This window comes from Sturnira hondurensis, unplaced genomic scaffold (assembly GCF_014824575.4).
Source record: "Sturnira hondurensis isolate 20B ecotype Veracruz unplaced genomic scaffold, ASM1482457v3 Scaffold0022201, whole genome shotgun sequence".
Lineage (NCBI taxonomy): Eukaryota > Metazoa > Chordata > Mammalia > Chiroptera > Phyllostomidae > Sturnira > Sturnira hondurensis.
This window is the reverse complement of record NW_028094832.1, coordinates 11,062,649-11,089,498: the sequence shown is the minus strand read 5'-3', so window position 1 is coordinate 11,089,498 and position 26,850 is coordinate 11,062,649. Positions and strand designations below refer to the sequence as shown.

The 26,850-nt window shown below is 48.7% G+C and overlaps 1 protein-coding gene across 8 annotated transcripts in view; it reads right to left on the bottom strand.

The window, feature by feature from the left end:
- Positions 1-26,850, bottom strand: part of SEMA4D (semaphorin 4D) — a 108,964-nt gene that overhangs the window by 60,221 nt on the left and 21,893 nt on the right. The window contains exon 2 of one of the 8 annotated variants that reach the window (XM_037034815.1): positions 14,318-14,409. The exons of the other annotated variants lie outside the window; for them this stretch is intronic. The gene's annotated coding sequence lies outside the window, so the exon portion shown is untranslated. The remainder of the gene's footprint in view (positions 1-14,317; positions 14,410-26,850) is intronic. 8 annotated transcript variants of the gene reach the window in all.

Here is a 26,850-nt window from a genome sequence, read left to right as displayed (position 1 = left end):
TGTTTGAGTTTCAAAACAACAGACCTTGGCCAGCGAGGCAATGTTTCTGAAAAGAGGACCCTGGTTGCCTGCATGGCCAGCCAGGCTTATCCTGTATTTACTTGGTTCTCATTCCACAGCTGCCCCAACCCCACAGGGTCAGGGGTCATGGTCCTGGTGTGAACCAGACTCTGGGGAAATTCAGGAAGTGAGGACATTAGCAGCGGGGTGCAGGATGCCTTCTGGGCTAAAACTTGCTTTTCCCACCAAGATCTCCTGGCCACACACTCCAGGATGACTTCTGGAAGAGATCTGAGGTCGGCTAGGATGCGTGGAGGTGTGTGTGCGTGCAAAGGTGTGTATCCTAAATAAAGTGAGAGATGACTAAGATGAACCTCCTCTAAGCACAAGACCATATCTTAAGGGACCTGTTATTGGTTTCCTATGGCTGCTGTAAAAAAAAGTATCACAAACTTAGTGGCTTAAAACACCACACATTTATTATCTGAATAGCTTGGAGGCTACAAGTCCAACATGGGATGCACTCAGCAAAAATCGAAGCTGGCTGTGCTCCTTCAGGACGCTCTAGGAGAGAGTCTGTTTCCTCGCATCTTCCACTTTCAGAGGCTGCCTGCTCCTTGGTGCAGGGCTTCTTCCTCTACCTTCAAAGCCAGTGGAGAGGATCAGAACACGCCACCCCCAACAGGCCGCTTTGACATCAGGGTTATTTTGAGCTGCAGGCAATGAGATAGAGAAAAAGCTCCCTGCCATTACCCTACCTGCTCAAGAGCAGGATGTAGTTTCCCTCTGTAAAGGTGTGTCAGAGACTCCCACAGTGAGCCCGCCTGACAAACCTACTACACACATCCCTTACCCACCATGTGTCTCTTGGTCGCCTTCCCACAACTTACTGCCCCTGAGGCCAACCCTCCTTTCCTTTGTCTGGTCTCTGTAGGATTTCTTATCCTTTGTTAAAAATGGTATATCAGCCTCCAGACTTTCGGTTTTTACTTTTCTTCTGTGCTACCCCTGTTCACCCAACAGTATTAAAATCTGGATGCTTTTTTCTCTTGTTGACCTGTCATTTGTGAATTTATTTCACAGACCCCACTGACAGACTCTGAGAGAGCATAGGACACTTCCCTCCCTCACTCCAGCAGCATCTCCTCTCCTCAGCCCTCCTGGCTCTCTCACTCAGACCCTGTGATTACACTGCAGGCCCACCACGGTAACCCTGCTCAGCTCCTCATCTCGAGACCCCTGATCACATCTGCCAAGCCCCTTCACCATGTAAAGTAACATTTGAAGGTTCTAGAGATTAGAATGGGGACATCTTTAAGGGGCACTATTATGCCTCCTGCAAACCTGTAACAGACCTCTACTGTCACTCAGTGATGTGGCTCAGTGTGGGCACAACTACTAATTTTTTTAAGGAAAAAATTAGATTTTTAAGTAGTCTCCCAATTCCTCAATGCTGAGAAGTAATTAATATATATTTTTCAAACTTGGAAAGGCTAAACAAAACCTATCTGCTACTGAAGGCTAATGTTATCCCAGAGAGCTCAGAGCCCACTTGCAGGGTGGAGGGCCTGTGGTGGGGACAGGGCCTGCTGGGGACCCTCCAGGAGACAGCGTGTGAGGGGCAGATACAGACGTCCACAGCCAGAAGTAGGGACAAAGGCGATTATAGTGTAGTATTAATTTTAAGAATGCTGGCTGAATAAAAATGCAAATGACTGTTAACTGAAACTGGAAATCAGCAAGAAAACCAGAACATTCTATGGCAATCTTGATTAGATTAGTCATTCAGATGCAAATTTTACCCCAATTCTGGAAGGATCACAAGCACCCCCATTCAGAGCCCCAGTCCACAGCTCAACACTTTCTTGCCACTGTTTCTTTTCACAAGGCCCCAAACACCAGTGGCAGCCTGCAAGTAAGTATTGTGGAGTTTCTGAAGCACTTTTTTCTCCCTTTGCCCCCCAGCTTTGTTCTCCAGGGACAGCACTTGCCTCCGATCTCTAACTTTCACACACTTGGGCTATAGTGGACACAGTCCCCAGCATGCACCTCACCACTGGAACTGAGTTTCAAAGGAGACCCTGGATGGCACCAACACTTGCTTCTTCATACAGAGCCATCAGGGCCTTGAGCCAGCTCCAAAGATACCCCCCACACTTGCCCTGCTGGCCACCAGCCCTTGGAAGGCCTAGCCTGAGCGTCCAGCCCCACCCCCCATGGCCACTATACTGCTGGCAGGTTAGTCAGTGCCCAATGCCTCCACCTGCTTCCTTTCTGAGCACATAGGACATAGAGAAACCAAGGAATAGAAGCAATCCAATCAAAAAAGGAGGTAGCCAAATTAAAACCACAATGATATATCACTTTACACCGGTCAGAATGGCCATCATAAAAAAAGCAACAAACAACAAGTGTTGGAGAGGTTGTGGGGAAAAGGGGACCCTAGTGCACTGATTACAGACTGGTACAACCACTATGGAAAACAGTATGGAATTATCTCAGAAAACTAAAAATGGATCTGCCTTTTGACCCAGCAATTCCACTGCTAGGATTATATCCTAAGAACCTTGAAACACCAATCCAAAAGAACCTATGCACCCCAATGTTCATAGCAACACAATTTACAATAGCCAAGTACTGGAAGCAACCTAGGTGCCCATCAGTAAATGAATGGATCCACAAACTATGGTACATTTACACAATGGAATTCTATGCAGCAGAAAGAAAGAAGGAGCTTCTGCTCTTTGTGACAGCATAAATGAACTGGAGAGTATTGTTGGAAACCATCCAGCCTGGTTTCAGAAGCTGTAATCCCCCCGTGGCTAAGGTTGAGTGAGTGACCTTCAGACCATAAACCACTAAGGAGACAAAACTTATCTCCCTGGCAGGAGCACCGCTTCTCCTTTTACTTCATCCATAACTGGCCCCCAATGCTTGGCCGGTTAGCATTGCAAAGTCAGGTAAGATTCCCCAAGGGGGGAATGACCTAAGGCAGGCACAATCATGTGGAGGCCCCAGGGAAAGACTTGGAGGGCTATAGCAAAAGGGGGTGATGGACCCTCACCCCTTGGCTTTGACATAGCCTGAGTCCTCATTCTGTCTGCAAGAAGTCTCCTAATCCTTTGGCTGCCTTACTGCCCTGCCTGACTTAAGCCTAAAACAATGATGGAGGGCAGTGCAGCCCTATGCTGGAAATGGCAGGTTCCCCGGGTGATTAGGCCTAAGAAAGAATATGAAAAATCCTGTGAAACCTGCTTTGTTTAGAATGGTCTCATTTAAATGGTAAGGGTTCATTCGAGCGAGAAGTTTGTTCCGCAAAGTTTTGTGGCTCTTTAGCTATCTGACCCTGATTCAGAATAAGCCCTCGTAGTTCTTTGAATGCTATTGTTTGAGCCTTACCTGTATTCTTGCGTAAAATGAACCCAATAAAAGCCCACTGAAAAAAAAAGGCTCTTGGCCCTTCTCTGAGAAATCAGCCACCTTTCCTCCCCAAGCAGATCAAGTCTTGGTAGACTTATTCTCATCTGTGGGGGCGGGGGCAAGGTGGAGGTCGGGGAGGGGTCCTGCAGGTGGAGTTCCCCCAGAGTATTATGCTAAGCAAAATAAGGCAGGCGGTGAGGGACAAATACCATATGATCTCACCTTTAACAGGAACCCAATCAACAAAACAAACAAGCAAGCATAATATAACCAAAGACATTGAAATTGAGAACACACTGACAGTAACCAGAGGGGAGAGGGGAGGGAATTTCAGGGGAAAAGGGAAAGGGTTTACAGGAACCAGTACAAAGGACACATGGACAAAAACTAGGGGGTGGGGTAGGATGGGGGTAAAAGGCAGAAAACTGTACTTGAACAATTAAAATAAAAAAAATACAACTGAAAAAAAAAAAGAAAGGAGCCAGCCAACACTCCCAGCTCCCTGTCCACGTTGCTGTGATATGTCCACAGGGACCTGAAGCAGCTGCTTAGGGAAAGGACCCAGGAGCAGCCCAGGCCAGTGACATGTCTGCCCGGGGTTACAGCCTCAGCCCTACATGCTCACTAACCAGCTGTTTGACAGACAAAACATCTCAGAGAGACTCCTCATTCCTTGCGAGGGTGGCCGGCCATTCGGACCCAGTTGCTTCTGGGCAAAAGATAGAAGGACGCCTGCTTGCTTACTTGCTCAACCCTACCTACTCAACTGAGCCCTGAGAACTAGGAACATGAAAGCCCAGCCTCATGAATAACAAGGAAACTTATTATTCCTTAATCACGCGCTGGGTGCTCAGAGTCCTCATCAGTAAAATGGGGCTGATTGTACATCACCCCAGTTACTCAGGATTAAACGAGATCACACACATCAAGCACTCAGAACAAAAATAACACTCTGACTTTTACGCATCCTGTGCCCACTAGTTCGTAGATCCTCTTGGATTTTTCTAGTGAAAAATAACAAATCATTCCATCTGTAAAGAAAAAAAAACAAGAAATGTTGGGCCTCTGGCAATGAAACCTGTTGCCAGGCCCAGTGGCCTCCCCAAAGACTGGGGAGGCCAACAGCCACACTGGCCACAGAGAGGACAGTGCTCAGCACAGACCAGTCTGGCCTGGCCATCCCATCCTCACGGGGACCTCTGCTGCCTCAGGGGTCTATCCTGACACCTGGGGGGCTCCAGAGCACAGCCTGGGTGGGCCTTGGAGATGGGCCGTGGGCAGCTGGACCCATTTGGCCACAATAAGGTTCCATTCAGCAGTGGGACAAGTCCTGCAGTGTGCCTCCCCGTGGGCCGTGGGACAGGCTGGCCCCATTCTCATTTCTTTGAATGGTAGGCTGTACAAGATGTGGGCTTGATTGTTATCCTGTGTAGTCTCATTCAAGGGAGCAGGGCAGGGCCCAGCCTGGCTGAGGAAGGGCGAAGGAGCTCCTGTCCCCCAGGAGAAAGATACCTCAGAGCCCTGTTGGGGGGAGAAGGGGACCCACCAAGGCCATGGCCCCTCAGTGCTCAAGGATCATGTAGACCTGACCACAAAGGTCCCCATGGACCTCAAGGCTCCAGGGAGGGGATGGTTGAGCCGTTCTTCTTGCTGGCTCTCCTGCAAGACCCTGGGCAAACCAATTAGCTCCTCTGAGAAGCAGTGTCCAGCCCTGAAAACAGAGAGTTGAGGTGCCTGGTTGCCCTTTTGCAGAGGGAAAGTAAGGAGGTGATATGCCCAAAATGCTTCTTGACAGAGCTCCCAACACACCTGGCAGGGTGAAATCAATACGGGAAGCTGGTGCTGGCAAAGACACCTCTTCTTCCTGGCTGCCCACTGCCTATACGCACATTCTCCCACAAGTGGGCCAAACCTGGGGAATATCGTATGGCATCTATGAGGGGTGGGCGGGGTGCACTGGATGTCCCTATCACCCTTCAGGGCCTGGAAGGAGACACAGCTTGGGGATGGTGGTGCCCACACCTGGTGGTGAACAAACAGGAGGCAGTGGGCAGTGGGCAGGAAGGCTTGTCCAGGTCTCAACTCCACAGGCTCAGCCTCCCAGACCCTAGCCAGCAATCTGCACGCACCCCTTCCCCACACTGCCACTGTGTGAGGGGAGGATGTGGGCCTGGAACACAAACATGCTCAGTGATGATGGGCACCAACCCTTGTGTGCCATCTGTAATGGGTTCCTGGTGCCCATTCCAGGTCACTACAGTCACCAGGACAGGGGTCTGGTGATATGTCCCATGCCGCAGGAAGCAAGACCATGACCTGGGTGGGCACAGGTAACTGTCCCAACACAGTAACTGTCCCAACACAGTGAATGTGAGTCTTGGTCCACAGAGAGACAGGGACTGGCCAAACCTATTTGATAGCAGATACTGCCCTAGGGTTGCTGCCCCAGCAGGACAGAAACATGCTCAGGCCCCAGAACCCAAGTCTAAAATCCCCTAAACTAGCAGCAAAGGTTCCGGTCTATTCACCTACTGAAACCAGCAGTGTCAGGCAGCTGCCAGCACTGCTGACCTCGCCCCATCGAACAGGGTGGTTTCTAATCATCCAGAGACCACTGGAGCAGGCCACTCTTCGAGAGATAGAGATGAGCACAAGAAGGAGGAAGGATGCAGACCCTGCGAGGATGGGCCACCTGATTCCAGGCATCTGTCCCAGCAGCCTCTCATGCTAGTGGCAATGCCCTAAGTGTCAGCCTCAGAGATGAGATGCAGGGCATGTCCGGTGGCATGGCCAGTGCCATCGTGGCTCAGAGAGCATGTCGCACCCAGTCTGGCTTGGGGATGACTCTCAGAGCCTTGCAGGGCCTTGTCAGAAATCCAAAAAGGTGTGCTGGACAACATTTGACCAGGGAGTCAGAGAGCCTTACTAGTAACAGGGTGTGAAGTTAGAGAAAATATTCATCTAGCCCATCATGAATTCAAAGCTGCTCCAACCAAGCTGGCAATATGAAAACATCTTATTCTGTCACTCATGAAAGACAAAGAATGTCTCTGGCTTTAAAAACATTTTGAGGCAATGAACTCAAGTGTTCTTTATATTCTTTGACTGGAATTATGTGTACGCATTTTCGATACAAAGTTGGGAATTGGAGGACCAACATAAGTTATACGTGGATTTCCAACTGTGTGGTGGTTGGCGCCTCTAACCCCCACCTTGCTCAGCTGTAATTTATGTACAGGGTGGGGCACAAGTAGTTTACAGCTCTGAGCACACAGAGTATGCAAAACAGAGTTTACTTTTGTATTATTATTTGTTACTGTATTATTTTTCATATGAAAACTGTAAATCTATTTTTGCCCCATACTGTATTTAAAAACTTTTTAAGGTCTGCAACATAATTTTAGGATATTTTCCTAGATTTGTTACATATGCATATCTGTTTTAAAGAACAGTGTTTTTTAAATCCTTTTTACCTTTAAGATCTAGCTATTGAGAGTGAAACCACTCTGGTCTGCAAATTGCCTAAGAAACATTCTGTCCCCCAAAGAATGTGAGGCAGTTTTCCAAAGTAGCAGTAATGTTAAAAGAAACACTTATACTTGGGGAAACATATTTCTTCTGTGATTAAAGATTTTACAGAAAAATTAAGGTACCCAAGGGAGGCTAAGGGTTTCAAACAGCAGCCTTCACCATCTATGATGCAAAACTTCTACCCCACTCCCATTTGAAGGTGCTCCTGGTGCAGTACAAACTCAGCAGGTAGGTCTCAAAGTTCATCACAGCCTACTAGATTCCAGGCCCAGAGTGCCTCCTCAGGGCAACTGGATTCATGGAAGAAGATGAGAGAAGTGCCTATTTTTAAACACCTATTTCCCTTTTAAAAAGTTAGCTAATATATCCACTGTATAAATTTTGGTCAAATGAAAACCCCATCCAACCATGTTCAATTAAAGTCTATCACATCTTAGTATCAATTTTTAACACTAATTCACTCTAGCCCAAGAATGCACTGTGTAATTGTGCCATCTGTGCACAGCCACAAAGTACACGCGAGAGCTAGGGTGAGGAGAGGCACTGGGGACACAGATTGCCTGCCTTCAGTTTCACCAAGAATAACGAAGACACGCAGCAGAGGCCCAGTGGTTCACAACCAGCTGCCTGAACCAGGACACGAAGCATCTCTCCCCGACCCCTGACCCGCACACACCTTAGGCGTCACCATTCCTGGACACAGACCCCCTCGGTACTGTCCTCTGCTTGGGCTCCTTCCACACAACAGCTACCCAGGGCATCCTCCCCACCCTTCTCATGTAGCCCAGGGCCCTGTATGTAAGTGGGCTCTTTCCAGGAGAAAGTAGGCTCTCAGGACGCCTGTTAGGGAACATGCCATTTGAGGGGGGGAGGCTAAGGGGGCCTGTGTTGGGTACATGGGCCATCATCCTATCAGGGGAAACAGGGAGAGAACCCAGAGGCCCTGAGGGGAGATCTGGGCCTGGGATATAGTGGGTCTTGCATGTTAGGGGCACAGCTAGAAGAGCGGGCAGCTAGAAAGCTGACATCAGAGGAGGGACCCGGAGTCTGGCCACTGTGCCTGTGCTCCCTGCTGTGTGTCATGGCTAGGATGACCTAGCCATGAGAAGGGGATCCTGGAAGCAAGAAATGAAGAGGCACCAACCTCCCAGCCCTGGGGGCTCCTCCCAGGGCTGTATAGTCCAGCACGGTCAGCCCCTTGGCCCACTGTGACTGTGGCTACTTCCTTCCCACAGACATCCCTGGATTCTTCTCACCACTTCAGTTTCCACTGCAGTCCATTGCTTTCTGCTTCTGGCTTTCCTCACTGGACCCTCACTAACACCCCATTAAATTGTGGCCTCTAATCAGCAACGTAACATCAGGTCCCACTGAGAAGACAAAGGGCTAGGGGCTAGCCAGAGGGGACAGCTCTGATTGGGGCAGGAGGGGAGGAGGCAGATGTAGGGGACAGCTTCCATGAGACTGGCAGTGCCTCCTACAGTCCCACAGCTGTGTTTACATGACTCTCGTCCCACTGGACATAAGGGTCTGCGTGCACATGGCCAACTCACGTGGGTTATGCCATGCAGATTGTCACAGGTAAGGCGGGCAGGCTGCTATGTTACTACAGGCCCATACCTGGCCAGGGCACCATAGGGACCATGTGGCCTTCCCTTCCCTGCTGGCCTCAGCCTTTGGTCCTCAGTTTGGCTCACCTCTCTCGTGTGGCCTGGTTTACAGTGAGTGGGACCAAGGCTGGAGCTGCCCAGTACCCACCCACAGCCCCACTGATGGGAAAGGAGCAGCTTCAGTGTCAGTCTATGAGGTGCAAATAGCTCTCTGCAAGGAGCTCTGAGCCTTCCATGCTGATGTAAAGAACAGGAGAAATTACAGGGCAGCCAGGTACCTTCAGGGTCTCAGAGGAGTCAGGTGCTCTTGGCAGGAAGGGGAAGGGGCCTGCCTTGCCAGTCACCTCCTCTGCTGGCTGAAACTATAAAGTCCAGGGTAAAATTTGGGAAGAAATGAGTTTCCTTTCAACAGGCACCACAGTAAGCAAACAATCAGTACAACCCCTTAACCCCACCCCATTGAGCTCTTCTGTCAATATACATGTAGGAGTTACGGTCCCTGTAGCCTTCTCCCAGGAAGAAAACGACCAGACCACTGGGCACAGATCCTGAGTCAATGGTGGGACCTGGTTCACATGCACCAGGCAAACCCCCACCCATGGGGTGCCAGGCACCATCTGCACCCTTGAGGACAGCCCAACATATGGCCACTCCCCGTGTCCAGACAGCTGAAGATAGCCACAGAAACACCCTTAGGAGTAGGTTGATGCCAGCCCTGCACCAGCACCAGCTGCTCCCCACCCTCTTGAGTTCTCCCCACAAGGCCAGCTCTCTACCCTCCTCTCACAGGGAGGCTCCTGGTTCACCTTCCCCTGACCTCAGAGCAGATGTGCAAAGTCTGCTTGTTCCTGCAGAGCCTCCAGTCACACAGGTGTCTGTGAGACAAATGAGCCTACTCTGCAAAGTGTGGACCCCACCTGTCTATGACTGCCACCTGTGAAGCAGGCTGGGCCACTAAGAGCTGCCAAAGGAGGACCTGCTTGGGACACAGAGTGATTGGACAGCCCTGGGCCTGCAGTGCATACACCCACCCTACCCAACCCCACGCCCACCCCTGCTGAGGCATGTGAGTCTGCTGCTTGTCAGGCCTGGGTGGGGCTGACTGTGTGAACCTCAAGGTACACTTCCACTTGCAGGATGGGCAAGGCCAGGGCCACAAGAGGGTAAACCCTGACCTCATCAGGTCCCCAGCGTGGGTGTGGCCAGTCAGGCTTGGGCGGCATATCACAAACTCAGGCATAGAGGGCATGCAGGGGACACAGAAAGCATTTGGGGGACAGAGAATGCATCTGCAGACACGGGAGGCTGCCTGTGTCTAGGGAGCTTGAGTCAGTGCAAAGATGTGAGCTCCTGAGGAAAGCCAAGGTCAGACACAGGGTTCCTGGAACAGCTATATTTGCTCATGCCAAGGGTACAAGTACCCCACCACACAGATGCACGTCCCACCATGCACAGAGTGAGAACACCCATGTCCAGAGAAGCCCACGCCGTGGCACGTCCCCAACACAACGGTGGAGCTGGTGCAATGTGTTACCTTTTCGCTCGACCATGAAAAACTTCCTCTGCTCAGTGCCTTATTCCTGGGATACGGCAATTTCACTTGTTTAATAATCTTTTAAAAATTTGTGTGCACAGAGTGATCATTTTACACAGCAGAATGGTCTCTGTATCCTGTTTTACCTGGCCTGCCCTCCACTTCCACCCTACCTTCCTCCTCACTGCCAAAGACAGCACAGCCATCGTGTGTCCATCCAAATCTTCCTCTGCACAGGAGCCATGAGAAACATGTGAATGTGTGCACAGAGTCATGGGTGTGTGTGCATGGGCGCTCCTAGAACACCCCTAGAACACACAGAGCACAGCTGGGGAGGCTCCTTCACCAGCTCCGCTACACAGCTGCTACCTGTATGAGGTGGGCACGTGAGAGACAAGCCAGTGGTATGGAGGGGAGAAGCCCCTAAGAACCAGTTTATATGAGACCGTAATACACCACAGAGTTGACTGAAGTTCAATAACTGGTCAAAGAATGGATTATTGAATAGTGCTAGCACCCTGGAAGAAAATCTCACTGGGCTTCCTTCCCAAGTTGTCATAAGGACAACTTATTCTACATTACACAATAGCATTCTAGACATACTCAAGAACTGAATTCAAGTACACAAAACAATAATGCACCAGCCAGCAGACCAAGAGAGAGCTGTGTCATCTTCCTAACAAACACAGGTGCCCAGAAGTCATAAAGAGAGAGACGTGTTCAAATGCAAAATGATTTAACCTTGATGGCAAATAATACATTATTAAAAGTAACTATCAAACAACAGAATTGAGAATACATGTTTTCAAGGCAGAAGAGAACCATCAATTTCTGTAACCAACAACCACTACAAATGGGTGAGAGAGGGAGAGACCTTCTGAGAGGAACATGGGCCAAGTACACAAGAGACAAGTCGCAGATGAAGGAATGCAAACCTGTAGGGTCTTCAAGCAAAGGTCCTAAGCTCACCAGGACTCAGAGAGACACGCGTCAGGTAACAAGGGTGCCTTCCCAGGAGACAAAGTGGAAAGACCCTCACATCCACTGCTGGGGGAGCATGCTGGGGTCAGGGTCCACGTACAACAAGACAAGCTATTGGATCTTTTTGAAAACTGATCTGGCAAGATCTATAAAACAAACAGGAACACACCCTGGCCCTGCAGTGACATGCAGTAAATGATGGCCTTGTGAATGCAGCCAGGGTATTTACGGTAGCACTGTTTATAGTGGCTGTGTTCTTTTCCTGTAGCAGCTCTAAAAAATAAGCACAAACTGGGTGGCTTAGAACAACAGAAATCTATTCTTTCACAGTTCTGGAGGTTGAAAGTCTGAAATACGTTTCACTGGGCTGAAATCAAGGTGTTAGGAGGGCCTACTGCCTCCAGAGGTTATGGAGTTGAATCTTTCCTTCCTCTTCCAGCTTCTGGTGGCTGCTGGCGGACCTCGGTTTTTGGCCACTGCATTAGTGAGGATCCGCAGAGAAACAGAAACAATAGGATGTGGAAATAGAGAAATTTATTATAATGAATCAGATCACATGGAGGTCGACAAGCCTTCAGATCAACAGTCAGCAAGCTGAGACCAGGGGAGCTAATGGTGTGAGGGTGGGAGAGGATCAGCACACCAGCTCAAAGGCAGGACAGAAAGGAAATTCTCCTTTCTGCTCTATTTAGGCCCTCTACTGATTGGATGAGGCCCACCTACACAAGGGGAGGGCATCTGTTTACTCAGTCTACACACTCAGTGCTAATCTCCTCCAGGAACACTCTCACAGACACACTCAGACCCATGTCTGACCAAGTATTTGGGCATCCTGTGCCCCAGTCAAGCTGACACACAGATTCAGCCATCACACCCCATCACTCGAATCTCTACTTGTCTTCACATCATCTTCGCCTCCTGTCTTTTCAATCTCCTCCTGCCTCCCTCTCGTGAGGGAACTTGTGATGTCATTAGGGCCCACCAGATAACCCAGGATCACCTCCCCATCTCAAGATTCTTAACTGACTCTCTTCTGCAAAGACCCTATTTCTACATAAGGTGACAGAGGTGCCAGGGATTAGAACCTGCCTTCTTTGGGTCTATTCTTCAGCTTCCTACCAGGGGCCAAAAAAATCAATTGTGGAGCCTGAGGGAGAGGCTACAAGGGGAGCACGTCCAAGTTCATAATGGGGTACTACTTGGTTGGTGATTAACTCTCCTCCCAGTGTGGCCAAGAAGACAGGACATATGATTTTGTCTCTGTGAATACAACTAGACATCTCATATTTGAATGAGGACAGTGGGTAAACTTTTCTACGCACAGCATTTTTTTCTGTAAAAATGAGCCCTGCTGCTTGACTCAAAGGTGTGGGGCATCCCTGACCCTGGGTCACCATGCCTTTCAAAGGAGGCAGCAAAAGGAGCTGATGAAGGCATGGAGAGTGTCCATGTGAGTCCCATATGGGAAGAAGGAGGTGCTGCCTTCCTAAACCCACTTCCTGTGTCCCACACCATTCTGTTCTGAGTTCTACCCAAAGCCTAGCTACGTCCTGGCATGAGTGAGCTCTGCCTCACCCACAGTCAGACCCCCGCCACCAGCTGACTCAGTGCTCAGCCACTCGAAGCACCCCACAGGGCTCAGCTGGGGTGCACCCCAAGACTAGTATCCTTGAATGCCACTATATCCTCTCCTTCCCACACATCCACCTGTCTGAGTCTCCCACCCATCAAAGGCCATCTCACCTCTGAGCAGCCTGGCACCACGGGGAACCTCATTTCCCCACCCTTTGTATGCCTTTGTCCTTGTCCCTCCAATCTTGATGGAGGCTTCCTCAGGTCTGGGCCCACTCTGTGTCCTGCACAGCCAGCCTCACTCATCTAATGGATATATCAATTAAGCCTACTCCCAGGTGAGGTGGCGGTTCTCTGGGAGACTCGATGCTCCAGCAGGGACCCAACCTGGGGCTGGTCCTTGGATGTCTCCCCAACTTCTGGGCCTCCTCCCTGCCACAATTCATACTTCCTCAGGCCTCACTGCCCACATCCCAAGGGTGGATGCCTCCTAGACAGCCTGGGGGATCTGGTCTGTATGTGGGCCCTCCATCCTTCCAGGTGCTTGGCCAAAACCCAGGTGCATCCTCAACCCTCACCCCAACTCAAATTCAACATGGCAGCAAGTCCCCTGAGCCCCACCTCCCAATAAATGCCCAATCGGGCCATGCTCCGACCCTGACTGCTATAGCCAGGCCCGCACCATGTCTCTCTAGAATCACCTTGCAGCCACTTATTGGGGCTCCCTGTACCTCTTCCATGGTTCATCCTCCCTGGAAGCCTGCAGTCCTGTCCAAATCCTGGGGTCCCAAAACCCAAGGCATTCTCCTGTCTCAGGGCCTTTGCACCTGCTGTTCATGCTACTTGGAATGCTCCTCTCCACAGCCAAGCCCAGCTCCTGTCTTTCCTCAATTAGCTACCCCTCCTCAGAAGGGCTTCCTGCTGCCCCTTCTCAACCTGAGTTCTCTCCTTTGCACCCTCACATCTCACTCCTTCTATCTGAGCTACCAATTTCATTAGCAGTCTGTCTTCCCAGCCACTAGAATGCTTCTTCCACGTGAAAGGCCCAGTGTCCAGAGCATGCCAGGCACGGGGAGGGAGTTCAGTACACTGGAGAGATGGGCCTGGGGAAAGTTGCCCCTCCTCCAGTGTTGGGAGAGCCGGGGCCACACTGGGGGCCACAGAGCTCTAACCAGGCTCCATACATGCAGTCAGACAGCACCAAGGCAAATCTGAAACCTGAGGCCTGTGCGTGAGGATGAAAATGAGCCCAGTGTACCAGAGAGTCATTTAATGAAAGGTCTGTTTCACTGACTTCACTAGGGTGCATGACAGCATCGCCACATGCCCACTCTTTTGAGAAAAACAGGCGTTTGTGGGTTATAAATAGCTGACCAGATGTGGGAATGTAGCCTCCCAGGACTCTGCATGTGCTGCACAGCTGCACCAGCAGCAGGACCTCAGAGGAGGCGACTGCACATTGAGAAGCAGATGGTTAATGGGTAGTGCCTCCTCCCACGGGGCGAGGCAGGGCTACATTGGGACATGCAGGCTCTGCTCAGCACCACCCTGTGCAGGACATGGCTGAAGTGGAAAGTCCAGCTGCATACACACTGCATGTCTCTTTGTGCACAGAAAATGGGGAGGACACCTAGAGAATGGGGAGCCATTCAGGGAGGGGCATACTGACCAAAGCAGAGTGTGGGTTCCCTGTGCAGGAGAAAGCAGACTGAGCAGGGAACCCATGTCTTTGATAAGGCCCAGCAGCCTATCAGTAATTGTCTGTGGAAGTGCAAAAACAACAGCACTTACAATGGGTTTGAAGGTACTCTCAAAACCTGATGTCTGTTACTGACCAGTGCCTACCAACCCAAAGGCTGGGCCTTGAGGGAAAGGGGAGCTCAAATGCAGAGGCCACCGAAGAAATAACTGTCTATCTAGATCTGTGCTTCCCATAGAAGCCCAGGGTGAGCTGCACTTGCAAGCCCCATGTGTGATTCCAGATGTTCCTAGAAGTCACATTCAGAGAGTTAAAAGCAAATGTAAAGTTTTAATAATGTATTTTATTTAACCCAATAGAAACCCACACACAATCACTCCGACACATAAGTAATAATCACAAATAGGCTATTCTGCAGTCCTAAGTCTGGGCCTTGGACTCCTGCCTACTGGGTGTTTACACTTTCAGTGCTGTGCTGCTTGGCTCTGACCGGCTACATGTGGACCGCTCCACCCATGGGTGGGGACAGCCACAGCACTGGACAGCACAGGTGTAAAGCACAAACCAGTTGCATACTACATGTGGCATTACCACATGTACTCTGATGCAGGAACCAGCACAAGTCCATGTGTAGTTGAAGGTATGGAAGCTTATGGTCACTATAAATGGACCCAACAAGGTCAGAATTGAGTAACTGTTATGGACAGAGGTCCTGGATGGCAGCCCTCTGCTCACTTGGGTCCTGGTTCCTTAGAGCCCCATCTTCAGCAAGTGGACAGAGCAGCAGTGCCCATGGATAGCTGGCCCAGGGCCAGCCCCTGGGTGTCTGGACAGTGCTAGGGTTCTGTCCTGTTACAGAAGCTTTTGGACACACTGCTGTGCACAGGCCTCCTCATCAGGATCCTGCTGTTCCTGTAATATAATCTGGACCAAAAACCTTAACATGATGTTTGGCTAATACCTCACACAGATCGGCGTTAGGGACAAAGTTAGTGTGTGTAGTTTTCTACATCAGTGAATCACGAACTTTCGGTGTCCCATGCCAGTCTTCACAGACTAACAGCTCAGACCACTCGCTATTGGCCAGGGCAGTGCCCAGAGGACCCTGCTCTCTCAGGGGTGGTCCTGGTTTCTGTCTAAATAACAGCCTCACTGCATTGCAGCCGGGCCTCTGACACATTACAGAAGTAATTAACTCCCTTTCCAGTGTCATTTAATTACATCTACGGTGGTTCCATTCTCAGTTCTGCAAGACACCAATGGCCACTTGCTGAAAATGAAGCATGCTACCTGTGGGTGGGCACCCCTCTCACACCTGTGGAACCCCACCGAGGCAGGCAGAATGCAGGTGGCACAATGCAGGTGGCACACTTGGTAAGACAAAGCCCCAGGGTGTTAAAGACCAGGCAGCGCTGCAACCACAGACTCACAGTAGTGGCCTATCTGCCCTCACAGTCTCGGCATAAAAAGTCTGGGCTTCAAGAGCTTGGGTTTAAGAGAAAAAGTCACGGGTGAACAGAAAATTATATCCTGTGGTTCTGTGGCTCCCCAGACATATGTCCACATGAACCCTCCCCTGGAAGACTACAGAGCCCCTTGTGGCTCTTCAGTGGTACCTCTGGCATCCCCAGCCACACTGTGATACAAAGCCAGGTCTCCCAACATCACCTGGTCCCTGCTTTCACGGAGGACATGCGATCCCAGAGGTCAGCTCCTCACAGAGGCCATTCTAGGTTCAGGCAGTATCCCCAGGGCTCCTAGATGAATGGGCCCACAGTGGCAATGGAAGCACAAAATTGTCCCCATACAAAGAATGCAGTGTCGCAGCTTTTCCATAAGAGCTGCTTTACATTGGAAACAGTGAGTTTCTTAAGTGAGTTGGTTTCCCACTTCAATGCAACTTCTAGAATATACAGGGTCTGGCACAAATAATGGCCCCTTTTTATTACAAAATATTTTATTACAAAATCATAAGTGTGTAATTCTGTAACATAACAATATCACACTCAAGCACACCATATGACATTTTAGGTGAAATGTTCAAATTACAACTATAAATTGTTAACACCCATATTATTACCCTGCCAACTACTCCCGAGCAGGCCTTACTTCTGCTGGACCCTTTATTTTAATCTTCTTAAGCATTTCATTTTAAATTGCCTCTTGTAATCACAATATTTATATTGTGAAAGGTGAAGCTATAGCATCTTCCTAACATGGGAAGGTTGGGGAGAGTTCCCAGGGCTGCAGGGACGGGGAGGGGGCACAGACCAAACACCCAGTGCCACCCTCACCCTCAAAGCAATTCAGTTAGCATGATGGGCTTTCTGGGGGAGGAAGTAGTAGCTTAAATATTGTACACACTGAAAACAAAAGTCTCTCCTGGAAACTCCTTTTAATGCAGACATGTCTGCACAAGCCTTTAATCTGGGACAAGCTGCAGGTGGCCACAGGCCTGGAGTGTCCGTGTCCCCTCCCAGCTCTGGGTGTGGCTCAGAGGCTGACAGGCACCCTCACACCTGACTCCTCCACCTGCTCCTCACTACTGTACCCAGGGACAGTCCTTGCCACTTTCCTGGCTCTCCTGGCAGCTAATGCTTAGGCTGCTGGCCCCAACCCAGACAAACAGACCACTCCCTTTGCAGCTCTCCTCTCTTCCAGTTCCGTCATAGCAAGTTAACTCCATAGAACCTTGAGCTGAACATGAGCCCTCCAGGCTGCAGTGAGCAGCTGGGGATGCTCAGTCAGAGGATCAAACCCCAGCTTAAGTCCCAGAGCCACTCACGGCAGCTGCAGGACACAGGGCTTGACCCACTGAACCTACCTTGTGGGTCTCTGACCCCACGTAGAGAGCAGAACAGAAGGCAGACATGGACAGAGAGCAAGGAGGTCTAGAGCCTGTGTTCAAGCTAACATTGGGCAGTGGTCCCATTCTGCAGCCCTAATCCCGTCCCCTCCCACCCAGGGAAGCTGGCACTAACCACTGGGCACCCACTCATGGGCCTGAACCCCCAACACTGCTCTGCGGGGCCTTCCACCCTCGTCACATGAGGCATCATGTCCTCTGTAGACAGAATCCCCCAGGAGGACTATGAATAGTCGGGCAGAGCTTTCTGAAAGTTTAGGTCAATTCAAAAAATATATGGAATAAAGGAATACTGAAAAGAACTTCCAATAGGCACACTACTGGCTTTTTCCATGGGAGGCAATCAGGTCCTCCCCATCCCTCGCACTGGGGAGAATTCATTTGTATGTCTATAGACGTGTATGACTGCACAATCAGCCTACACAGCTTTCAGAAATCAACTTTCCACTCTAACCTTCCACTCAAAGGCCACTCACTTCAAAGTCCAAGGTGGGAAGAGGGGAAGGGAGAACTCTGAGACTTAGGAGGAAAAGGTGTGGGGATCAGGCAATGGTGCAAAATTTGATGAAGAGTTAAAGTGCTAACTGCTGTCAGGAAAACTTATGCCCCCTTACTCAAAAACAAGAGCTGTGAAAACAAGGAACAGTGACACCAATTCACTTTCAGAAATGCCTTTTCTTCCTGCCAATCTAGAATTCTCTCCAGGTTCCTTTAACACTTCCCAGAAACCCTAATATCAGAAAGGGACTTCCTCGGGCCTTCTTCTCTGAGTAAAACCACTGCCCGAGGAAACCTGGGGTCTCCACACGGCACAAGACCCATCCCAGAGGGCTAGTATCTGCTCAGACAGGCTGACGCTGTGCAGACCATCCTTCAGAGGTCAGAGATGTGACATTCTGCAGAGGACCACGCTTACCCACGAGGCTGCCCAGGGACTGGTGAGGTCCCTTCTGTCCAGAGCACACAGCGTCACGTTGAGAGCATGTGCTTCTTCTGTCTGCAAGGACCATGCTCAAGAAACATCTCTCTCAAGGCCCAAGTTGTGACATGCGTGTACAGCTCCTCAATTACAGCCAAACTGTACCCATGCACTGAGATTAGTGTGACTGATCAATACCTGAGTGGTCAGTGCCCATACAGCACGTGGAATGCTGTCTGCAGGAACAAAGGTCAGCATGGCAGCTGAGTTCTGTTTCCATGTGAAGCCGAGGACGGTGACTGCCAGGCCATAAGGATCCCTTGCTGGGTTCACGTGACAATGACAAATGTGAGTTCCATTTTAATTACTGTAACCTTTTGCAAGGACATCACTCCATTCCCACTGCCCTTAGTTACTATGTAACTAACTATAAGGCTGTAAGGCATGAGTTCTAGAAAGAATGGCTGGAAGAGGGTTTTATAACTCTTTTACAAGCAATCAGAACAGAAACTAAAATGTTACCAATCTCCTAGAAAAAGAGTGAATGAATAATCTGTAGGTGTCATGGCTGAAAACCCTCTGTAAAGAGAAGTGGGCACTCCAGTCCCGACAGGTCCCACCTCTGCCCCACACCTGTCTCTCTCCTCACGGCCACACAAGGTCTTGGTCACAGGAAACTCTTCCCAGGTGAGCAACCCCACACACTTTCATGGCCCCCAAGCTTGGCTGCCCATTTCCTAACACCTCAGAACCTAGTGATCTCATGGTCACACACCAGCATTTGGTTCCTAGAATTGAACCCCACAGGAGATGAGGGCTGCAAGTACTGAAAGGATGTACCCCAAACTTGCTCAGTGAAGAGGCTGACTTGAATTTCCCTTCTTTCTGTACTTGCTACAGTAAATATGTGTGAGTTTTATAATCAGGAGAAATTGTACCTAGAAAGGCCACAAGTCTTGTCAATTGTTGGAAGGATATGACCACAGGGAGCACACCCCACACCCCACATTTGGAAGCTACTCTCCTGGAACCTGAGCAGTCCCAGTGTTACTGGGGAAAGACCCAAGTCAGGAGGCACCCCTCTTCCTCCCACCCCTGGAGTTTATTCTTCAGTTCCTGTCCCACTCATACGACATGAATTCAAGCGAGAGACAAACACCTATAGTGGAAATAAGAGCAAGTTTATTTATGAAACATGTACAAGCACAAAGCTACAGGCAGGCACCTGGCTATTCTAAATGTCCCATGTACAGCGGAAATAAAGTCGTTAGTAAATGCGTTCTATACACTTGAGCTGAGGCTACAAGTGTACACTTAGCTAATCTGAGTGCACCCACTATTGGGGTTCAGGAGTTACATACCTTAGTCAGCTTTTAGGTTCCCCCTCGCTCCTCCCTTCTAAACCTTGGGAATAATGTACAGCTATAAAGGTTTTAGTTTGTCAGCTAGTAAAGGCTTTGTCTTGTTAGTGAAGCTGCTACAGGGGCTCCCTTTCCCAGCACAGACTCTCAAGGACTCCCCTCCTCCTTACTTGTGATGTTCGGAACACCAGGCAATCTTACCAGACTCAGAATGGCTGAGTTAATTGGTATGACATGATTTCCCTTTGTTTCCATCCTCCTGTTTTAACTTCTTTGTTGGACTGTACAAGCGGTTCATTTCTAACTGCTACCTATAGTAACACAGGCACCTGTTGCTGAAGGCTCCACACCTCACCTGAAGTGTACTGATTTTCTATGCAACACACACAGCCTGTAGTAGATGAGCAGAAGGACAGACTGAGCTACCACAGGACAGTGAGACAGGCAGCAGTCAAAGTGAGCAACTGAGGAGTCACTGTGCCAAGCCTGGTCATCCTAATGGCCATGCGCCAGACTTCACACAGATGGCTGTTCTCTCTACCTTCAACGTGGATTTCCAAACTCTTCTGCATTTGCAAAAACCTTTATCCTCCTACTGTCATACATCCCTGTCCTATTTTAAAGCCCAGAGTGGCACAGATATTTTAATTACAGGAAGCCAAATTATCTTGCTTGAGAAATTACTAAACAACTGTGACCTTTTCCCTCACAGAGGAAGATGCCACAACATCCAAGTCAGGAACTGCTGTGGTCTGAGTGTCTGTGTCCTGAATACACATGTTGAAATCCTAACCCCAACATGATGGGGTTTGGAGGTGGACCTTTGGGAGGTGACTAGGACACGAGAGTGGGGCCATGGGAATGGGGTTAGTGCCTTATAAAAGTGACCCGAGAGAGCCTGTCACCCCTTCCACCTCATTAGGACACACAGAAGTCTGTGACCTGGAACAGGCCCTCAACTGACCTTCCTGTACCTGATCTCGGATTTCCAGCCACCAGAACTGTGAGAATAAATGTGTTGTGTATAAGCCACCCAGTCTGTGTTATTTTGTTGCTATACCATGGACTTAAGACAGCAACAAAATCCACAGTCTTTGCCATTCTGAAAACATCTACTTTGGACTTCACAAGGAAGAAAGACAACATTTCACAGAGAACATACTGTCTACTCTCATCCATTCTCAGCCACTAGCACCAAAGAATCTCTGCTTAAACCAGGGTTTGTAAGGAAGCTAACTTGTGGCCTCGCTGGAAACACACAAGACATAAGTCAGTACTACACACGAGACACTCAGAACACTCCCCTTAAACATCACTAACATGGACTGGAATCTCCTCCACATTTTAGGGAGATTCTCCTTGTGTGAAGCTGTTCCCTGGAAGCAACCTGACACCTCCGGAGACCCATGACGATGTGCAGGTCACTGCAAGCTGCAGATTAACTTCCCATGCCTGGCGCCAAGTGCTGTCAGTGGCGTAAAAGCCTTAATGTTGCTCTAACACATCTCATTTGTGGCTCCCTAGGGACATTTCCTGACCCCAGGAAATCTAGCCTAGAAAGTGGGGCAGTGCCTTCAGCTGTGCTGCTCACCCAGTTCCAAAGGCTGCAATTCAAACACTGGTCTAACCAATATCCACTCCCAGTGCTGGGAGACAGAAGTGTTACCGCTGCAAACCCTCGGACACCAGTGGTTAGGGGAGTGCTGCAAACCATCCTGTGCACAAGTGCAATCCAATCTGTCAAAACCACAGACTACCAAACTCACCATGATGAAGCAGATAGCCTGAACAATGCTATAATTATTAAAGAAACTGAATTCATAGCTAAAAACCTTCTGAAAAAGATATCTCCAGGCCCAGATGGTTTTACCAGCAAATTCCAACACTTAAGAAATAATAATTCCACACAACATCTTCCAGAAAACAGAAGAGGAAAAATGTTTCCCAATGTCAATGGGGCCAGCATCACCCTCACAGCAAAACCAGACAGAGACTGCACACAAAGACCAACATGCCTCAACACAAATGCAAAAATCCTTCAATAAAACATCAGCAAATTTGGCCCTGGCTGGTGTAGCTCGGTGGATTGAGTGTGGGCCTGTGAAGCAGACGATCGCGGTTCAATTCCCAGTCAGGGCACATGCCTGGGTTGCAGGCCAATTCCCAGCAGGGGACACACAAGAGGCAACCATACATTGATATTTCTCTCCCTCTCTCCTTCCCTTCTCCTCTAAAGATAAACAAACAAAAAGTAAAAAAATCAGCAAATTGGGTCCCAGTGACTATATATATATATATATATATATGGTACCCCACAACCAAATGCAGTTTATCCCAGAATGCAAGGCAAATGCACAATCTGCAAAAAATCAATACATGTAATTGACATATCAACAGTCTAAAGAATAAAAATACACACAAGCATGTCAACATATGTAGAAGAAGCATTTGAGCAAACTTGGTATCCACTCATGATGGAAACTCTTAGCACATAAGAACAGAAGGAGCTGCCACATCTGACAAAGGATGTCTATGAGGAAATGCACAACTGATGTGACACTCAGTGGTGGTGACTTGAGTGCTTTTGACCAGACACAAGGCAAGGATGTCCCCTCTCACTGCTTCTGACCTGGAGGCCTGGGTGGTGAATGAGGAAAGAGAAAGACATAAAAGGAACACAGATTAGCAAGGAAGAAATAAGACAGCCCTTTCACAGACAACATGATTGCCTATGTAAAAAATTCCATAAGGAATTTTCAAGGAATCTACCAAAAAAGAAAAGCTCTTAGATCTAACAAGTGAGTTTAGCAAAGTCACAGGCTACAAGATCAGTAACATGCTCTACCAACATTTGGTAAGCTGATAATGAGAACTTCATCACAATTAAAAATGTGATGCTCTGGCCCTGGCTGGTGTAGCTCTGTGGACTGAGTATGGGCCTGCGAATCACACGATCGCGGTTCGATTCCCAGTCAGGGCACATGCCTGGGTTGCAGGCCAGTTCCCAGCAGGGGACTCACGAGAGGCAACCATACATTGACACTTCTCTCCTTCCCTTCCCCTCTAAAGATAAGTAAATAAAATCTTTAAAAAAATGTGATACTCTGTGAAAGATCCTGTTTAAGAATTAAAAGCAAGCTACAGGCTGAGAAAATATTTACAAATCACATATACGACAAAGAACTTATATTTAGAAAATACTAAAAAACTCTCAAAATTCAAGAAGAAGAAAATAAACCACCGAATGAAAATATGAAGAAAAGACTGGGACAGACATTTCACCAAAGTCGATATATGGATGGAAAATAAGCAAGTGAGAAGATACTGATATCATTAGCCACCATGAAATAGAAATTAAAATCACAATGAGACACTGTACACACATTAGAATAGCTAAAACCTACTTAATATCAAGTGTAGTTGATGTGGAGCAAATGGAACTCACCCACTGTTGGTGAGAATGTGAAAGTAACAGCCAATTCAGAGAAGTTTCTTCTAAAGTTGAACACACACCCACCATCCCATAGGACCCAGCAAGCCCTCTCCTGGGTATCTGTCCTAAGGATCCAAAACCACCCATTCGCATAAAAGCACACAGCGCAATGTTTTGTCAACTCTATTCAAGCATATAGTGGAACACTACTCAGTGGTCAAAAAAGAAACAACAGTTCAAGCCAGGCATTTTGCTGAGCGAGAGGCCAACCTCGAGACTACCTACTGCATGACTTTTTACAGGACATTTATAGGACATTCTTGAAAAGGTAAACTTCAGGGACAAAGAGTGATCAGTAGTGGCACAGTGGTACAGGGGGCAAAAGTAGGTTTACAATTATCAGTATGTGAAACAGTTTATTCTTGTACTATTATTTATTGTATTATTTTCCACACAAACAACTGTAGATCTACTTTTGCCCCACCCTGTATGTGGCTAGGGGTGAGGGGAGGGTGTGAATATACAGGATAATACAAAGTTTCGGGGTGATGGAATTGTTCTGTATCCTGATTATGGAAGTGGTTAAACAAATCTATACATGTATTAAAACTCACAGAACTATATACCAAAAAAATAATTATTCCTGTATATTAATTTAACATGAAGAAAAAAAGAATAAAAGGACTATACCAATTGGATTGAAATGCTTTAAAAATGTTTACATTTAGCCAGTCACAAAAGGGCAACTTCTGTGTGACCCCACCTACATGAGGTCTCTAGAGTAGTGAGATTCACAGAGACAGAGAAAGCACATGGTGTCTGCCAGGGGCCGGGGGTGGGGCAATTCGTGTTCAGTGGGGACAGAGTTGCAGTTTGAATGTTGAAAAGCTCTGGAGACAGAGGCTGCACAACAGTGTGGATGAGTTTAATGCCACTGAACTGCAAACTTCAAATGGTTAATTTTATGTTACGTATATTTTACCACAACAAACACCCTTATTCTTCATCAGCAAAGTAGATTTATAAAGCTGTATTTGTGTAAAAATGAACAATAATGGGAGTTTTAAAAGCAAGAAACTAAAGGCCTGAACTGCAAGTCAAATTGTAGAAAAACCGCTGTCCAGTCTGGCATGTGTCACTCCAGACATGCCCTGAGCATGTCGTGCACACAGGCACCATAACACACGGGACAGGGCCTGCTCACACTGAGACCAGGAACTAATTCGAAACCACAGTGGTCAATTTGCACAACCCCTTGGGCTTTCAAAGAAGCATGCTTTTGCTTCCCAGAAGAGGCAACCACAAAGTAAGAAAATACATCCACAGCCAGAAGCAGCAGCTTGCATTTTCAGCCATACCCGAGTCAACCAGAACCTCAAACAGGCGCACATGTAGACAGAGGGCTACAGAGGCGATTCTTCCTCTCCATCTTGAGGCCCACGCGGGGGAGGAAAGTTACACCCTGAGCAGTGTTTGCGGATCAAGGCGCTGCACTGTCCAGGTATCTGAGTCAGAGAAGTGTCAGCTACTTTTCAGACTAACGGGCACCAGCCTCTGGGCATGCATCTTCCTGCCTCCCCACCACTGGTTGCCAACAGACTCAACCCTAAAGATGTTCAAATGCAAACTGCACTTTCTAGACACTTGTCACTAAGAGACATCAAAGACAAACATAACCCGGTTCATTCACCCAGCTCTGTGCATCCCAAGTGTTTCAACAGGAATTAACCTTTATTTAAACTGTGTTGCTGGTTGAGTCAAGAAATTACTGGCATTTTAATCCAGATATGAACAATTCCAGAGATTATGCTGGACAAAAGAAATACAAACAGATCTGAACATCTCGCCCTTCTTAACATCTAGCAATATTCCCTTGATAGAGAGATGGAAGAACCAAGTAAATAATCTCTGTAAACTCATTTAAACTAGCTTCTCTTTCTTCCCTGTGGTTTGGCCCAAACTTGAGAACACGTGTACCATTTTTAAAAAACTAAACAGACATCATTATTTCCCATTTTTCAATTCCAAGAACAACCTTACCAAAGAATGGGCTGAAAGCATGGAAAATTATCAAGCCACTGTTTCCCTAGCCTCTTCCTGATATACATGTGTCCCTAAAAGAGGGGAAGTCAAAGAAATTATACTTTACTCTCCTGTTCCCCCTGGCCAAACCTTTCCATAATGAATGCTGAACCAGACATTCTGGTCTCAGGTCTGTCACCCATGGGAACTCAGGGTTCCAGCTTTGGAGCCCCTGGACGCCTAGCTGGGCCACCTTGGGAAGCTCCAGATGGCACTTCTGAGAGGAGTGGGCCTGGCACTGCCACACAGCTTGGGCACTCGTCAGCAAGTTCGTCTTCCAGCACATGATTTCCACCCAAAACCGCTCTCTGGCGTTGCAACTGACCCCCCAGCTATCAGGCTCAGGGAGCCCACAAAGGCCCCACTTTTCTTAGAAATAGTGAGACCAGAGTCTTCACAGGAGGCCTAAGGCCTAGGGCAGGTAGAGCCCTGCACTGTGCCAGTGCAGTGTAAGGAGAGCAAGGACAGGCCTGTGGCTCCAGGTTCCTAGTGATGGTCCTCTCTGAGCTCAGCCAGCTAGGAAGCATAAGACACGCCAAGCACCAACCCCAGAAAAAACCCATGTTCACCTGGGTCACAGCCCTGGCACCCATGTCCCCACGTCACGTGCCCAGTACATTGCCAGCCACACTGAGCCCTTCCAGCCTCTGGGACTAATGCAACCATTCATGCATGCATTCAGTCATTCCCCTCAAACACACCCAATGGAAAAGAAAGAAGAACCATGTTCCTTTGTCAGTTCTGGGAACCTGCAGTGCTTCTCTTTGCTTCCATCCATTTACCCACTGAGTCCCTCATCTCCAAAACCATGCACACGGTAGGCTGAGCCCACCTAAACACCACATCACATGTCTTCTGCTTCATTGTGATTATTTATCATCAAAATAACAGGATAGCCAAGAGGCCTGATAAGCATAGGCCTGGAGGACAGAAGGCCAACACCAATAGCTCACAAAGCAGGGACAGGATGGCAAGACTGGGACCAAACAGAGTTTCTTTTCCCAGAAGAAGAAAATATGGAGGCAGAGAACCAAGGCTTTCCGTTCACCCCCTACCATGTTCAAGTCAGGAAATGAAGAATTTTCTGGAGGGAAGACAAGAGGAATCACCACAGAGGCACTGGGGGAGTCACTTAAACCTGAACCTGAGGTCAGAGGTGACAGGAGTGAAGCAGAAGTCCTGATGAGGCACATGCCAGAAAGTGTGGGGCTCAGCTGGCACAATGCCAATCCACTTTCCCAGCGCCCTCTGAAGGCAAGAAATGTGGGCTTCCTCCATGCTGAGGATGGCCCTGTGGCCTCTGGGACAAGCCAGAGCCTTAACTGCTAGGGAGCAGGCGACCCCTCATCCTCACAGCCCAAGTGAGCTCACACACCTTAGCTGCGGCCCACCATGGGGTCCAGGCATTTGGTGTACTGATCAGCACTCTGGTCAATTTTACTTGTCATCATGGCTGGGCCATGTGTCCAGATATTTGGTCAAACATTACTCTAGAGGCTTCTGTAAAGGTGTTTTTATATGACATTAACATTTGAACAAGCAGACTGTAAGTCTCCAGGTACCCTGGGTCTCCCCTGCCAGCCTGCCCTGAAGATTTCAGACTTGCCAGCCTCCCTAGCCAATTCCTTAAAATAAATCCCTCTCCATATGCACACATGGTCAGTTCTGTTTCTCTGGGGAACCCTGACTAACACAATCAGGGGCACAGCTTCTGAAAGGCCACCGGCCTGGGCTTCAGAACAAATCTTCGCTGTACAGAGAAGGCACCCATGAGCCCACAGCACCCCATGGAGGGTTCCACTGAAAAGCCACATGTGCAAATGACTGGCAATACACCCCACA